Source organism: Ursus americanus, chromosome 18 (assembly GCF_024610735.1).
Source record: "Ursus americanus isolate L20-20 chromosome 18, mUrsAme1.1.p, whole genome shotgun sequence".
Lineage (NCBI taxonomy): Eukaryota > Metazoa > Chordata > Mammalia > Carnivora > Ursidae > Ursus > Ursus americanus.
Window position 1 is genome coordinate 39,218,480 of NC_142144.1, and position 16,455 is coordinate 39,234,934.

Genomic DNA, 16,455 nt, shown 5'->3' on the forward strand with positions numbered 1-16,455 from the left:
GATGCTCAAATTTATGGTTGCAAAAATGAAAGTGTTTTAGTGTTTCTGCTATTTTCTCTTTTTTGTGCTATTTGTTTTACCGCAAATTCTAAGTGTAACTATTTCTCCTGGCTTTCTAACTGAAATTATTGAAGTGACTACTAGCTAACTCAGTGTCCTTCTACAGAGTTAGTCTACAGAGACTCTGTAGAGATTGACTTTCCTTGTAAATCTCTCTTTGACCAATTCTGCCTTTTCAATAGTGTGTTTCATACACTAGGTAAATTATACCCATCAAATCTGAATTTATGCACTAGGCAGTAAGAGTCTAAATCAAATTATTTTGAAGTAGGAAAGTGACTCAAATAAGATAAATATTTTTAGGTAATTCCTTTGGCAACAAGGTGGACTACACATCGAATTTAATATAAACTAGAGGAAAAAAGACAAATTAAGATATTGAAATAATCTTGTCATGGGATGATAAGCATAATTAAGGATCAAAGGAAATAGAGCATAGAAAATAAATATACAGGGAATATGAAACTTGAGTATTTTACCACAAGGAAAAAAGAAAACCAAACATTTGTAACTTAAAAAAGACATAAGTAAAATAAATAAATAAATAAATAAATAAATAAATAAATAAATAACTTCTCTTCAAAGGAAGCATTTGTTCTTTAGGAATTTAAGGTTGTATGACAAGCAACTTCTATAAGTGTGTTTGTCTCTAGGGGACACCTGGTAATCAGAAGGTCCACCAGCTCAAATGTGCTGAGCTCGAGGCAGCTTAACAAAGAATTTATTAATCCAATAATGTTTGGGTGGAAACAAATAATCAAAAAAAAAAAAACATGGCCTTGAAAATGTGGATATACTGTCTTCACATAAAAAGTTGATTGAATGTTGTCAACTGCATATGCTGATCCTACATGAAATATAACACAGTGGACGTACTATTTTGGCACTAGAGAATTTTAACAGGAGAAATTGGGAATTAGAATCAGATATAAACTAATGTATGTGAAGCAAGGCTGACTTCATGGGTATGTCACTAGTTACATAGGACCCGTATTCAGAAGGGCCCCCATACTTGGTTGTATGGTTTGTTTTCACCATCTTGACATTCTTAATAATTTTATCTTTGAGTTTGTGTTTTATAAGGGAAACAGAATGGAACAATGGAGCCTGGTTATTAGACAAAGGAGACAGACACAATATGCATGTCTACAGTTCCTTGATACCCCATTTACATATATTATTTCCACCATCCCATGACCACCAAATTTTGGTGGACACAAAATGCGTATATAGGAAGGTTCAGTGAGACTCAAAGGGAGTCAGAGTTCTTAATGTTTTGTCTGCAAATGAATACATGAGGACTCTGAAAGCCTAGAGAGGTTACACTTTCCTTCTGATTCAAATGCTGAAAGCAGAGAATAGTGTTCTATAAACACAAACGACCAAGCTAACTTACCATATTCTTTTTTATTAGTGTTACTTCCCAGTATTATATAATCACTTATGAGGACAACCCATAGTTTTTTGTTTTGTTTTCAGTCTTTGTGTACTCGGTAAGCAAAATATGGAGCATGTGTATCTGTGAAATGAAAACAATTGAGTTTGTTTTGTGAGCATTTCTACTGTTCTGATAAGAATGATATATACACATGTATGAACTATGAAATACTAATTGTGTAATATTAATGATATTTGGTAATTGGTCATATTTGAGTTTCCACATAGGAGGAGTTAAGTGCACTTGTATTTGCACTTAAAACTGGCATTGTAAAATATAAGATAAATGGAAAAATTCATGCTAACAACTTACACTTTAATTTTTAGTTATTTAGAATGATACTAATAAGCAAATACAAAAACATAAGAAGTTGAATCACTATATTGCACACCCAAAGCTGATATAACACCGTGGGTTAATTATACTGGCATTAAAATAAAATTTTAAAAAATTTAGAAAACATGACAAGTTGAAAGACTGCAGAAGAAAGGAAGAAGCTTTCTAATCTAGTACCTTTATCAGCACATTCTCCTGCCTTTTTTTAAAACTTTTACTGAGATAAAATATACATAACACAAAATTTATCACTTGAACCATTTTGAAGTGTAGAATTTGGTGATATTAAGTATATTCACCATGTTGAGCAACTATCCTCGCTGTCTAGTTCCAGAACTTGTTCATCATGCCGAATGGGAACCCCACATCCATCAAGCAGTTGCCCCTTTACCTCCTCCCCCTTGCATCTGGCAACCACTAATCTGCTTTCTGTCTCTGGTTTTTGCCTATTGTAGTTATTTCAGAGAAATGAAATCATAGAGTAAGCGGACTTTTGTATCTGGCTTCTTCCTCGCTTTTTGACCAAGGGGCCTCATGTTTTCATTTTGCACTACCCCCTCTCCCCCAAATTATATAGCCAACTCTGGTTGGGGAAATATTAAAAATCAAAGCTGACTCTAAATGTGTCTGCCTTTTGAAAGGGGTGTCATTATTTCTATCAGGAAGAGATTAAATCTCTAGACTGCACCCCGTCAATTAATGGAACAAGGGGGAAAATTCTCTGAAGTTACAATTGCATAGGTCACTAGATGATAATTCACAGAAGATGTCCTTTTAGGCCAATCTTAAGTTGGGTAGAGGTGAGTAGAGAAATTCCTGTGAATAATGACGGAGAATGAATATAGGCTAATGATCTGAGTTTTGATGGACTCAGTGTCACTGTCTGACAAGTGGTTGAGAAACTAAAGCTATTAGGAAGTCACTACTTGCTGATTTGACTAATGGACTTTTAAGGACAAGAGTGTTTAACATTCAATTTTATTTTAGTTTGCAGTAATGCATCGTTCAAAATCTTGATTTACCTTGCTATACACACTAATGTTTTGCGTCTGTAGTTTTAGGAAAATCAAAGGAAAACATATGCGTGTCATATAAAAGCTAAGAACACGATCAAGATTTCAGAGAAAGGAGAAAGAAAGAAACAGCTATGCCCCCCCCCCCGAAATTTAAATAACTCTTGAGAAAATATTTTTGGACCATTTTTGGTCCAATCAGATATAATACCAGAAGTAGGTTAATATACAAAAGAAAAAAAACACATGGCTTCATAGCCCTCTTCCTGAATGGGAAGTAATTCTCAAAAAGTCCTTGAAATGAGCAAAACACTCCCATTTTCTTACATAAGGTTAATTAATGTGAACTCCAAGAAGGACTACCAGGAAAAAAAACCAACAAAAACCAAATTTTCGATTTCTGAAGGAAGAACACAGTTTATTACTGCATCTAACTAGTGTCTCAAAATTGGAAGTTAAGTAGGATATTCACAAGGTGTTAAGAACTGATTGGGTGGTTTTAAAGTGGGTTTTGCACAGCAAAAAACAAAAAAACCGAAAAAAACAAAACAAAAACTGGTCAAAAACTGTTTGAACAGAGTTTATGACATGATAACTTCGGTTTGGCAAAGGGGAAGTGAGAATTCTGGAATGACTCCTGATGAGGAAACTGCTGAGTTATAAAGCTGTTAGTTGACAAATCGTCTTATCTTCTGGGATCAGGTACTTCCCAGAGCAAGCAACTAAGATATTTTGGCTTGTTCCATGATTTAATGCAGGAACAAAAAGTATGTCTACATCGTCTAATATAGGGTCAGGAAGATGCATATGGCCCCAGTGTTATACAACGGAGAAACAAAGAATTGTGATTGTTCCGTTTCTGAGAGAGAGCATAGTGCCCCGAGGCACTGGGAACAGGAAGGAATATACTGTGATTTGATTGCTCATGGAATTCTTTTGTCATCTTTCAAATCAAGCATTTGGAGAAATACTATCCTGCCTATTCTGGGGCTGACTTATAAGCAACGTGTACATTGAAAAAAATACCCACAAATGCTGCTTTTAATTTGTGATTACTTGTAGGATTTACTGCATACTTCTCTGTTTGGAACTCCTTAAGTGAAACTAATAAAGTAGGCGGTGCTTAAATTGGTACTTTTTAATAATTGGCTTCCTCAGTTTTATAGCAAGATAGAAAAATACACGTACTAACACCAGCAACAGATGGTATCGTTCTGTCCATGTGCCCTCACTTATAGTGCAGAGTTAAAATCTAGGATGTAAAGTGCTGCTTTTGTGTGAAAATACAGAACGCAAGTAGAGGAGAGGGGTACGTTTTTCAACTACTTCCTTTTTCTCCCAGAAGAACGTGTGCCTGAAATAGGGGAATGTACGTGCTCCATACAGAATTATTTGCCTGAGTCTATATCCTGCTTCAAGGCCTCTCTCCTTCTGCTTTGGAAATTTCTCTGCATATATAAGATTTTATTAACCAATATTTCATCATTTCCCTATTTTAGGTAAAATTGTATGAGAGTAAGTTAGGCTCTGCTAGGTAATGACCATCTTTACCCCAAAGTCTAGATTAAGATCTAAAATGGAGTCACCAATAGAGAATTCCTTGACAAAACTATGAAGGCATAAATATATGTACTTAATACAACAATTACATACACACATGTATGCAGATGTATCTTCACATCTATGTATATCTATGTATTTCCAATAATGGTCCTACATTTCTTAATCCTTGCAAAAAATCTACCACCTCTGTATTTTAATTTTTTTAAAAGGGACAATGTGTATCATTCTTCTTTCCAGTTGGCTGAGGTCAATATGCACAAATGAAATGACATCAGCCAGTAAGTTTAGAAATATTCCAAAGAAACAAACTTAATTTTATCAATTTCTGTTTTTAGAGGAATATAGTCTTCATCTAGCTGTTCTTTCGAAGTCAGGGAGGCCAGCTGCCTGGCACCCTTCGGTAACTAGTTGTCAGCTGGGGCAGTTTTTACGTCATCCTTTTTTTAACCTCGCTCTGATAGTTGTTTTCTGCGACACCCAGAAGGTAGCAAAATCACAAGTAGAATTTATAAATATTCCATCCTCTTGGGAGCAGGACGTTTTTATTGTTGAACACAGAACCATGTCCAAATATTCCTAAGCTATTTATGACTCTCCGATTCTACAGAATTTGGTACAGAGGGATTTAGAGTAAGCAGGGTGTATTACTCACAAGTAACTATAGCTGATGTAATACCTAAATCTCTAGATTGTAGCGGTTTAATAGAGTAGATGTTTATTTCCTATTCATATGAAGTTGAAGACTACTGATCCTTACACAAGACTAGTTCCATTCCTAGGGACATTCAGGCACCCAGACTTTTTCCGTTATAAGGAAGTGTCTACTTCCAAGCCATTAGATTTCTCTACATGCATCAGGTGCATAGACATGGGGAACATGAATGTATATCTACTCCTTGATCACTTTGATCTGGAACTGACGTATATCTCCTCTGTTCAAAATGCATTAGTAAGAATTATTTATGTGATGTTACCCAGATGTCGAAGAAGGTATAATTGGGACCTGAATGTCAATGCCAAGCATATCTCTACCCTGTGGGAGGAAGGCACAAAATTCTGAGGGACCTCTGGTCCTCTCTCTCCTATGAATAGTGGACAAATGCCATCAGTCATGTTAATGACTCGGCACACACTTAAGTACACTTGTACTAAGCAGTTATGCTCTAGTCCTTCATTGACAGGTGAAGAAAACAAAGACATTCAAAGACAGTGTTCAATTCTTTCATCTTACAACTGTGTTCATTTATTTTATCTTATGAGGAATATGCATACAGGTGAGAATTTCTGGGACTCTCAAAAGTCATATACCTAAAGCACCTCTTAAAAATGCATTTTACCGGCATGATTTCTTTCAATTATATACAAAAACAATGATTTGGGGGGAAATTATACTATATTTAAAATTAATTTTTCAGAACTAAAGCCCTTGTTATGGTAAATAGGGCTTCAGCAATGTCACCAAGCCACAAATTCTTCACTTTTAAACTGAGAAAAAAATAGGCACTTGGCCGAGTTTTTGTGAGCAACCACACACACCAATAAACTGCGTGCCTTCATATGCCTTCGCTTGTGCGCTTCCTACTCCAGCAAGCGCCCCATTTCCCTGACCCGTGCACAGCTAAACGTTCTCAAAAAAATTGTCTCCACTTCCTCGTCTGGTACTCTTACTTCATTTGTCTCCATTCGCGCTTTCAGTCTCACCACGGGTACAGCCCTTAGGATCCACGTCTTGGCAAACACAATGGTTCATTCTCCATCTTTGTCATCATGACTTCTGAGCAGCACTGGACACGGTGCCCTGCTCCCTTCTTTGAAACTCGTAGGCTTCTGAAAGTTCTCTGAAGGAGTTTTCCACCTTCTTAATGAGAATTCTTTTCCAATTTCCTTTTCTGGTTTCTTTTTTGTTACAGACTTCTAAATGTTCAAGGACCCTAAGGAGTAGTCCCTGGTGATCTTTCCTAGTCTCCTTTTCTCGTAAGTGATCTAATTAAATTGCCAAGTTTAAGGAAACCCACTTATAGCATCCAAATGTATATCTCCTCTCACTTCTCACTCCTAAGCTCAAAAGATGGTATGTCCCGCTGACTATTTCACAACTCCACCGGAACGAATCACTGATAGTTCCACTTCCATGTGGCCAAAACATAATGATCGATCTCATTTTCTAAATCTGTGTCAACAACATCCGCCTAGATTTTCAGTCTGGAAATCAAGGAGCCGTCATTTCTTCATCCCTTTCAAGATCTGTACCCAGTCTTTCAATAAGGACTCTCACTCCACCTTCAAAATATACCTTGGGATTTGACCATTTTACCCCCAGGCATCTCCACTGCTACAATCCTATTCAAAGGCACCATCATCTCTCTTTTCCTACTCCATAGAATGGACATCTAGTGATTAATGTTTTTAAATCTTTCAGAGTTATAATGTCCTTGCTTAAAAAGCTCCACGTCTTTTTATTGCAGTTAAAAGTAAACTAAAGCCCTCTCCGTGGCCTGTAGGACTTGCACACTCTGCCTACCTAACCTCTTCTCCCCAGTTTCCCCCCACTCCCCCGTGCTCTAGCTCCAGTGACCTTCAATCTGAGATATCTAAAGCTTACTCCCTCAATGGTTACTTACTCTTTCGTCATCTCGGGACTCTCTTTCCCCAAAATATTTGCATAGCTGTTTCTTTCTCATGATTCAGAACCAAACTCAAATACCACCTTTCCGGAGAGGACTTTCTCGATGACCCTAGGTAAAAACACTGAAAAAAGTACTTCAGGTATTTTATGTTAAAGTGATTTTTAACCTAAAAGAAATGAAGAATTATTAGTGAGCAGTAGTAGCAATAACAGGAGAAATACAAGGTAAAAACAAGAAAACCAAATACTAAATTTGATGTCGGGTACCCCATGACCCAGCTCTGCTGCTAATTGGCTATGATGTTATGTAAAATATAACACATTTAAAATCTCTCCATGTCTTTTTTTAAGTGATTAGTAAGGTTCATAAATCAGTAATGATACTTTGAGTTGAAACATTCTATCACTTCCTCTGTTTTATTTGCAGTAGGAAGACTGGAAGATGATTGACAAAATTTTAAACACTTGAAAATACCATGTTTAAGATAAAAACATTATTTATCTTAAAGGTTGGGAAAGGAAAGGACACGGTCTCTCGTGAAGCGGGAGGCATCACATCGAGGGGCCTGTGCTGGGAGATACTATGAATCAATGACATTTTTGTTGTAATAATTTCAGAATTTTTTCCAAGCGTATCGACTATGGGTGTTTCCCAATGTTAGAAAACAAATAATGGGGCGTCTGGGTGGCACAGTCAGTTACGTGCCTGACTCTTGTTTTCAGCTCAGGTGCTGATCTCAGGTTGGTGAGATGGAGCCCTGCCTCAGGCTCTGTGCTCAGTGTGGAGTCTGCTGGAGATTCTCTTTCCCTTTCCCTCTGCCCCTCCCCCTCTCAAATAAATAAATCTTTTTTTTTTTTTTTTAAGATATTATTTATATATCTGAGAGAGAGAGAGAACATGATCGGGGGAGGATCAGAGGGAGAGGAAGAAACAGACTCCCCACTGAGTAGGGAGCCCAACTTGGGGCTCTATCTCAGGACGCTGGGATCATGACCCGAGCCGAAAGCAGGCACTTAACTGCCTAAGCCACCCGGGAGCCCCAGTAAATGAACAAATCTTAAAAAAAATATTAATACCATTTTAATTACTGAACTGAGATTATAGGACCATTGATCTTGACTAAATAATTATCCTCTTTATTTCATTAATCACAGGTTTTATCTTATTTACTAAAAAGTTTATTTTCTTTCTGTATAAGCGGTTTTGGGGAAAAAAATAAGGCAACACTCACTTTCTCTCAGGAGTGCTCGGTGACTACTGTTGGACATCATTTTGAAAAATTCTGGGTTACTATTCGAATTTGTTCCACATATTTATTTTCTCAAATAGTTCTTTAGATCACAGGTTGAGTCTTAGAAATCATTTATTTTACTTTTAGAGAGCACCTTATAGCTTATCAGATTTAATGGCAGAAATTAAGTAGACTTTCTTACGTAGTTTTTAGATAGAAGTCAGAAAACTAGGTTACCATTTTTTACATTATTTTAATTGTGTTAAAATATAGAGCACATAAAAGTTACCAGTTAACCATTTTAAATTGTACAATTAAGTAACATTGAACGTTCATTCACAATGTTAAACAGCTATTATCACTGTCTAGTTCAAGAACTTTTTCATCACCCCCAAAGGAAACCGGGTACTCATTAAACAGTCACTTTCTCCCTTGCCCCCGGCCCTGAAAAATCTGCTTGTTCTTTCTCTGGATGTGCCTATTCTGGATAATTCATGTAAATAGAATTATACAGTAGCCTTTTATATCTGGCTTCTTTTACCTAGCATAGTGTGTTCAAGATTCATACACATTATAGCTTGATCAGCACTTCGTTCCTTTTCAGTGACTGAATAATATTGCATTATCTATTATAATGTGTTTTGTCTATCTACTCATCGCACTTTTGGGCTATTGTAAAGAATGCTGCTATGAACATTCATGTAGAAGTTCTTGTTCGGATGCCTCTTCTCAGTCCTTTGGGGTATGTACCTAGAAGTGGAGTTGCTGGGTCAGACGGCCATCCAGAGTTTCACCTCTTGGGGAGCTGCCCAACTGTTTTCCAAAGTGACTGTACCATTTTAATTTTGGAGGTTTCCAATTTCTTCACATTTTCTGCAGCACTTTTTTAATATGGTTTTTGATTGTGCCACCCCAGAGGCTGTTAAGTGGTATCTCTGTGGTTTTGATTTTATTTTCCTAATGATCAATGATTTTGATCATCTTTTCATGTGCATTGGACATTTGTATATCTACTTTGAGGTATGCCCATTCAGATCCTCGGCCCATTTTTAATAGAGTTTTTTGTCTTTTTGTGGAGTTGTAAGAGTTTTTTATACATTGCAGATATTAGATACTCATCAGATATGTGATTTGCTAATATTTTCTTCCATTTTATGCATTGTCTTTTTACTCTCTTGGCAGTGTCCTTTGATGCACAAAAGTTTTTAATATGAGTAAAGCCTAGCATCTAATAGTTTTTCTTGTTGCTTGTGTTTTTCATAACATATTTAAGAAACTACTGCTAACTGAACTAATGAATCATTGAACATTATATCATAAACAGATGATGTACTATACCTTGACTAAGTGAATTTAAATAAAATATATGTATATATAAAAAAAGAAACTATTGCTAAATTCCACACCTTGAGCTTTATTCCTATGTTTTCTTCTAAGAGTTTTTTAGTTTTTGCTTTTGTGTTTAGGTCTTTGGTCTGTTTTGAGCTAATCTGTGTGTATGATGTGGTAGGGGTCAACTTGTATGTGTGTGTGTGTGTGTGTGTGCGCGCACGCATGCAAACACTGCCATGTATTTGTTGACCAGTTGACCTAGTACCATTGGTTTAAAAAAACCTGTTCATTCCTCACTGAATTTTCTTGGCTCCCTTGTCAAAAATCATTTGACTTTAAATATGAGGTTTTTTTGTTTTTTTAGAGATTTTTTTGTTTATTTATTTATTTGAGAGAGATAGAGAGCATGAGCAGGGGAGGGTGGGGAGCAGAGGGAGAGGGAGAAGCAGACTCCCCACTGAGCAGGGAGCCCGACAGGGGGCTTGACATGGGGCTCAATCCCAGGACCCCAAGATCATGCCCCGAGTGGAAGGCAGATGCTTAACCAACTAGCCACCTAGATGCCCCTGGCATTAGCTTTCCATACAGACATTTACTTGGCATCTAACAGAGCGGTGTACCGTTTTCTCTTTTGACTTAGTTGTGTGTCTTGCATTCTGATATTATACTTGGTATTCAGTTATCCTTCACCAGTCTTTATTCCATCTTATTCCATGATCGACTGGGTGTAAATTATCCATTTTGAGTACAGCTAACCAGATATACAAGGAAGCAAAGGAAAACTAGAGAAGTTCACATTAACATGGCTGTATAATCTTAGCTAGGTTTTAGTTTTCTTATATATTAAAAAAATTGAAAACCAAATGTCCAGAAAGCAGGTAATGGTGCTTTTAGGAATAATTTTATCTGTAAGACTCATGTAATTTGAGAGTTTTCAAGTAGAAATTTAAAGGTTGTAAAATGCCTTTTTTGGTACTATGTATTTTATTGTTTTAAATTATTTTATAGCTTATTATAGTTCAAATGGTAGATTTGTCGTTGTTGAAAATATTTATTTTCACTTTTCTAAGTATTTTACATAACAATGTGTTTAAAAAGTAAGATACATTCTTTTCCCACTGCTTTCAAGCTGAAATGAATTGGTTAGTATAACTTACATTTTCTTTATTTTGTGTTTTCCTACTTTACTTCTTTTTCATATACTTATTGGTGAATTTAATTATCTGAGTATATAATTTTTAAAATACATTATGAAATGGGCACCTAGGTGGCTCAGTCAGTTAAGCATCTGCCTTCGGCTCAGGTCATGATCTCAGGATCGTAGGATCGAGCCCTGTGATGGGCTCCCTGCTCAGCGGGGAACCCGCTTCTCCTTCTCCCTCTGCCTGCCATTCTGCCTACTTGTGCCCTCTCTCTCTGTCAAATAAATAAAATCTTAAAAAAAAATACATTTTGAACCAACTAAATTTTTATGGTTTTAATCATGAAAATTTAGAATTTTGGCCATTGCCTTTTTTGAATTATAGGCTAAAAACTTCAAATATAATAGAAACAAATTCTGCTCCATAATGGCTTTTGTAATGAGGATATCCATTTAAAGTGTATTTTCATAATAGTAGCTAAGATTTATCATGTGCCAGGTAATGGGGTAAGTGCTTTCGTCCATCATCTTCTGTAGCCCTCACAACAAAACTGTGAGTCTCAGAGTCCTCAACTGTAAAATGGGGATTAAATACTCATCGTGTTTCTTATCATTAAATATGTCACCATTTGTTGGCAAGAGGTAACTGCTACCTACTTCCCTCCTTACAGTGATTCATTATTTATGTCGTAATAAATTCACATATTAAAAGTAAGCAAAAAAGTGCTAGCCGAATCCTGACTTTTAATTAATTACTTAGTGCACTGAAGGTAAAGTCAAGTTTGAGACTAATATTAAAGTGATCAAACAGAAACAGTCATAAAATGATCACATCAAATAATCAGACACTGTAAGAACTGGAGGAAATACGAGGCTCTGTGTCCCTAGCAGCACGATGTTAGAGAGGCTGGAGACAGAAAACCTGAATTCAGATTTATACCCTTTACAAGCTCTATATTGTCGAGCAAGCAACTTAATTGTCTGAGCTTTATTCATTTGTGTGTTAATCCTCATAAATCATGCGTAGAGATATCAGTCTGAATGTCCCCACTTTCTTCATCTTTACAAATAGGTAATGACCAACTAAGAAGTTGTCATAAATTCCAAAGATGTCTGGGCTAGCGTGTTACACAGCTAACCGTAAAGCCCTACACAGCTGTGATAAATGATTGTTCAGATAAACGAGCAGCTGTATTGCAATAAGATTAGGATCATTTTGTTTTCTGTATTTTACCACCAGAGCACTGTAGACCTTGGATGATTTCTTTTAAGAATTTATTTTGGTTTTGGGGCGCCTGGGTGGCTCAGTCGTTAAGCGTCTGCCTTTGGCTCAGGCTGTGATCCCGGCGATCTGGGATCGAGTCCCACATCAGGCTCCTCCGCTATGAGCCTGCTTCTCCCTCTCCCACTCCCCCTGCTTGTGTTCCCTCTCTCGCTGGCTGTCTCTATCTCTGTCAAATAAATAAATAAAATCTTTAAAAAAAAATTGAAACTCCTTTAAAAAAAAAAAAGACTTTATTTTGGTTTTAAATAGATTGTTTTCCAGGTCCCATGGGCTCTATCATTCTATAAAACTTGCCATTTGCATTGATTCGTTTCTTTACTTAATATTCACATGTGTCCATTTGTGTGTTCTGAAGATAAAACAGTTGTGTGGCTTTGTCCAGTGATTACAAGCTCTAAACATCCCGAGGAGACCTCTACATGAATTCTACCCAGATGAGGTGAAAACTGTGCCAGATAAAATTAATTGTTATCACTTTCCTCAGGATTGTTAGAATATATGTCCTCTTAGAAAGTTTTCTTTCTTTTCATGGTGAATTATGAAAAAAAAATATTTTGAAAATATCATTTTGTGTGTTGTAATCCCCTTCTGCATCATATAACACACCATCCTATTGTCGTTGCCTGTGAAGAGGGGAGGCCAGGCTCGGGGGGGTGGGGGGGGAGGAAGATGACCTGGGGACAGGAAGGCAGCACAAGACAGTCCACCTCTCCCATCTCAATTACACTCCCTAACTGGCCCCATTGTCGTAGATTGGGGAAAATGAATTCAGAGTAGGAGGACATTAAATTGGAAAATGAACATCCTACCTTTGGTATATAGTTAAAATCAACTAGGCTGGCAACTTACTGGCTGAAAAGAATTAATGGAGGATAAAAGACACCGATCACAAGATTAATAGGCTGCCTACAAGGTTGGAGAGGCACACACATATGTGTCTGTGATTTAAGGGGACATCAAAAGTAATATTATTTTTATAAACTAAAAGCACCGTCTGCTGCAATCCAGTTTCTTAAAAAAATATTTTTAAATTGTTTTTCTTAAGGCAACATTTACATAACATCAAATGAATCAATTTGAATTGTGCAGTTCAGTGACATGTAGAACTGCCCCTTCTGTCTAGTTCCAAAACATTTTCATCACCCCCAAAAAAACCCTGTACCCCTTAGACAAAAGTACCTGTACTTTCCTCCTCTCCCAGCCTCTGGCAACTACCAATCCGCCTCCCATCTCTACGTATTTATCTCCTCTGCATACTTACTATATACTGATCCAGTTTTTAAACAACACGTCCTGATGCTTCTGTAGTTTGTGTATTGTTGATACTTACACGTCTTAGAGAATAGTAGTGTTCTCTCTGTGCATCATATCATACTGTTGCTCATGTCATTGAGCAGATGCTGTAAGAGCCTGCCTCATGTCTACACAGCTACTTTATTTTTAATTGCTCTCATGCTCCAGGTAGTATTTCTTAATGGACCAGTTCATAGTGAATGTACCCCACCCCCTGTGATGGGTCCACAGTTATAACAGCACAGAAGTGTAGCCTTGGGTTTTAACAAAATTGTGTTTCATCCTTTTGAAATAATTCTCGTGTGTGTGTGTGTTTGTGTGTGTTGAGATAACACTATTTTTTAAAGAGAGATAGTAAGTGATGCTGCAAAATGTGCAGTAAGATATTTATTCATTTTCTAACGAGGTGGAGGGCAAAAATTTCCTCTTGTGGTCCTACCTACCTGCTCCTGGAGAGGAGTTTGTGGGTTTTCTTTCCCATGGATCAAGAGAAAGAAATAAGATATCGTGCTCTATATTTTGACCTACAGAGAACAGAAGATCCAAACGTGGCTTCTAGATCCTTAGCTCTAAGCTATGACCTCTGCTTTTGAGGTATGAAATATTTGTATCCCTATTCATGTTGCCCCTTTTCTCTATCTTTGTTGCTTACTTTGTGTACCGTTCTTCAGAGAACATCAGTGGTGATTAATTAGACAAGAATCTGGCATTTGTTCCCCCTGAAATAAATAACTAAATAAGTATGGATCAATTCCTAGCTTATATTACCTAAGTAGCTGTCTGTTTGCCGACCTGCCTCCCTTGCCTACGCTGAGGCTCCTAAGGGCAGGTAAAGGACCTTTAATATACTCCGTTCCACTACCAAATACAGTGCCAGGTACACAGTATACACACAATAATCACTCACAAATAATAACATAAAGATAGAATTTTAAAACATGTAATGACTGTAACTTCATGTTGTAATAAATTTTGTTCAGAATTTGGAAGCACACACATTCTAAGGAAATACATATATGTGTGTACGTGTGTGTGTGTATGTGTATATATATATATATAAATACAATATGTATGTATGGTGTGTATATACATATATATACATACATATATATCATATAAAAATATCGAATTTTCAACTAGTTTTATATTCCAAGTCAAGAACCAATAATAACAGCACAAATGGTAGAACAGGGGCTTCTAATGTCACACCCCAGAAATACTAAAAAACCTGACAAAAATGATCAGAATCAGTGTTGATGGACATTTGGTAGTATCTTAGGTTTATTTTTTAAAACAGTGCTGCTACAAAAGTTCTTATTTTCTGATATATATTATTTAAAAATGCTTTTGGTAATACAATTAGGGTAAAATTTCTAGGTTTGATGTGTTTTTAATTTATAAAATAGTACCTTGTTTCCAAAGTGGTTTGCCAGCCTTAGTAATCGACAAAAAGAACTCTGGAAAATAAAGCTAAATGTTTATAGCAAGCAAGAAAAATGCTTAAACAGAAAAAAAGCAACGTAAACATAGTAGGAGAGATTTGTAGGGCAAACCCAGACATACCCAAAGCCAGAGAGGAACAACTGCAGAGTGAGACTCTTTGGGGAACAGAACTTTGAAAAGCTCCCGCGTTCAGTGGGAAATCTAGAAAGCCTACACAGGCCCTGGGCAGGATACATGCTCAGTCTGGCTGGCTTTCAGGCTCAACAGAAGCAGGGAGTGAAAGCTAAGGCAGATTTGAAAAATCCAGCAAGACTAGTCAGCAAAGGGGTGCCCCAACACAGACCCAGTGTGCAAAGATCTGGAGAGTTGCTAGGAATAAATTTAACAGAAATTTGCAAGACTTGTACACTGAAAACTACAAAAAATTATCAAGGGAAGTTAAAGAAGACCAAAATAAATGTAAAGACATTCTGTGCTTATGAACTGGAAGACTTAATATTGTTAAGATGGCAATACTATCCAGATTAATTTACAGATCAAAGGAATTCTTTACGTGTATGTGTGTATGTGTGTATGTATGTATGTAATCTCTACACCCAACATGGGCTTTGAACACACAAACCCAAGATCAGAAGTCGCATGCTCTACTGACTGAGCCAGCCAGGTGCCCCTTACAAGCCATTTCTATGCAACTATTAGTATTTTAATTGTTGCCAGTGAGATGGATACAAAAATGTGGCATGTCATTTTGATCATGATTTGAATTGAACTGGTCACAACTGAAACCTAAAAGACAATCCCTCATATTTGCTTATTATTTCTATTATTAAAAATGTTTGTAGTGACATGCACACATATACAAAAAATTTGCATTTATAAAAAATTACACTATACTTCAGTGAATTTTCAGCATGAGAATATACTTGTAAATAACAGTCAGACAGAAAAATAGTTTATTATAAGCAACACATAAAAAAGCCCTGCCCTTCTTTACCACAATTCACCGAAAGATAATTATATCCTAACTTCAAACACCATGAATTACTTTTGCTTATTTGAACATTATGTAAAAGGAAATGTATTACATGTATATTTTCTGTCGGTTTCTTTTGCTTAATGACATGTTTGTGACTTTCGCTCTTTGTGAGTCATTCATTCTGTTTCACGGAGCAGTAGTCATTTGTGCTGCGTGGTATTTTGTATAATGACTCTCCACTTGACTGTTAATACCAGTTGAGATTTTCCAGATTTTAGCTAGGTTGTATGAACTTTTGTCAGATGTGTAAGTAGGAATTGAATTGCTTGGTCTTGGGAAATGGTGATCTAGATGTATAGATATTATCAAAAATTTTCCAAGATACATGAGTAATTTTTACCATTTGCATTGCAGCAGTTTGAACAATTCCAATTAATACCGTTTCAATGCTTGCTCCTGTCAGTCTCCCTAAAATGTGTAGATGTGTATTATATGTCATTGTGCCTTTAATTTGCATTTTCTTAATGATTAATACTATTTCATATATTTATTGGTCATTTAGGCATGCCTTTTGGTAATGTTCCTATCCACTTATTTTTCCCTTTTGTGTCCTTTAAAAAACTAATTTGGAGAAGTCCTTTGTGTATATTTGGGCTATGAATCCTTTGTCAGCTATGCATTGCACATATCTATACTGTTTTTCTAGAGTCCTCATGT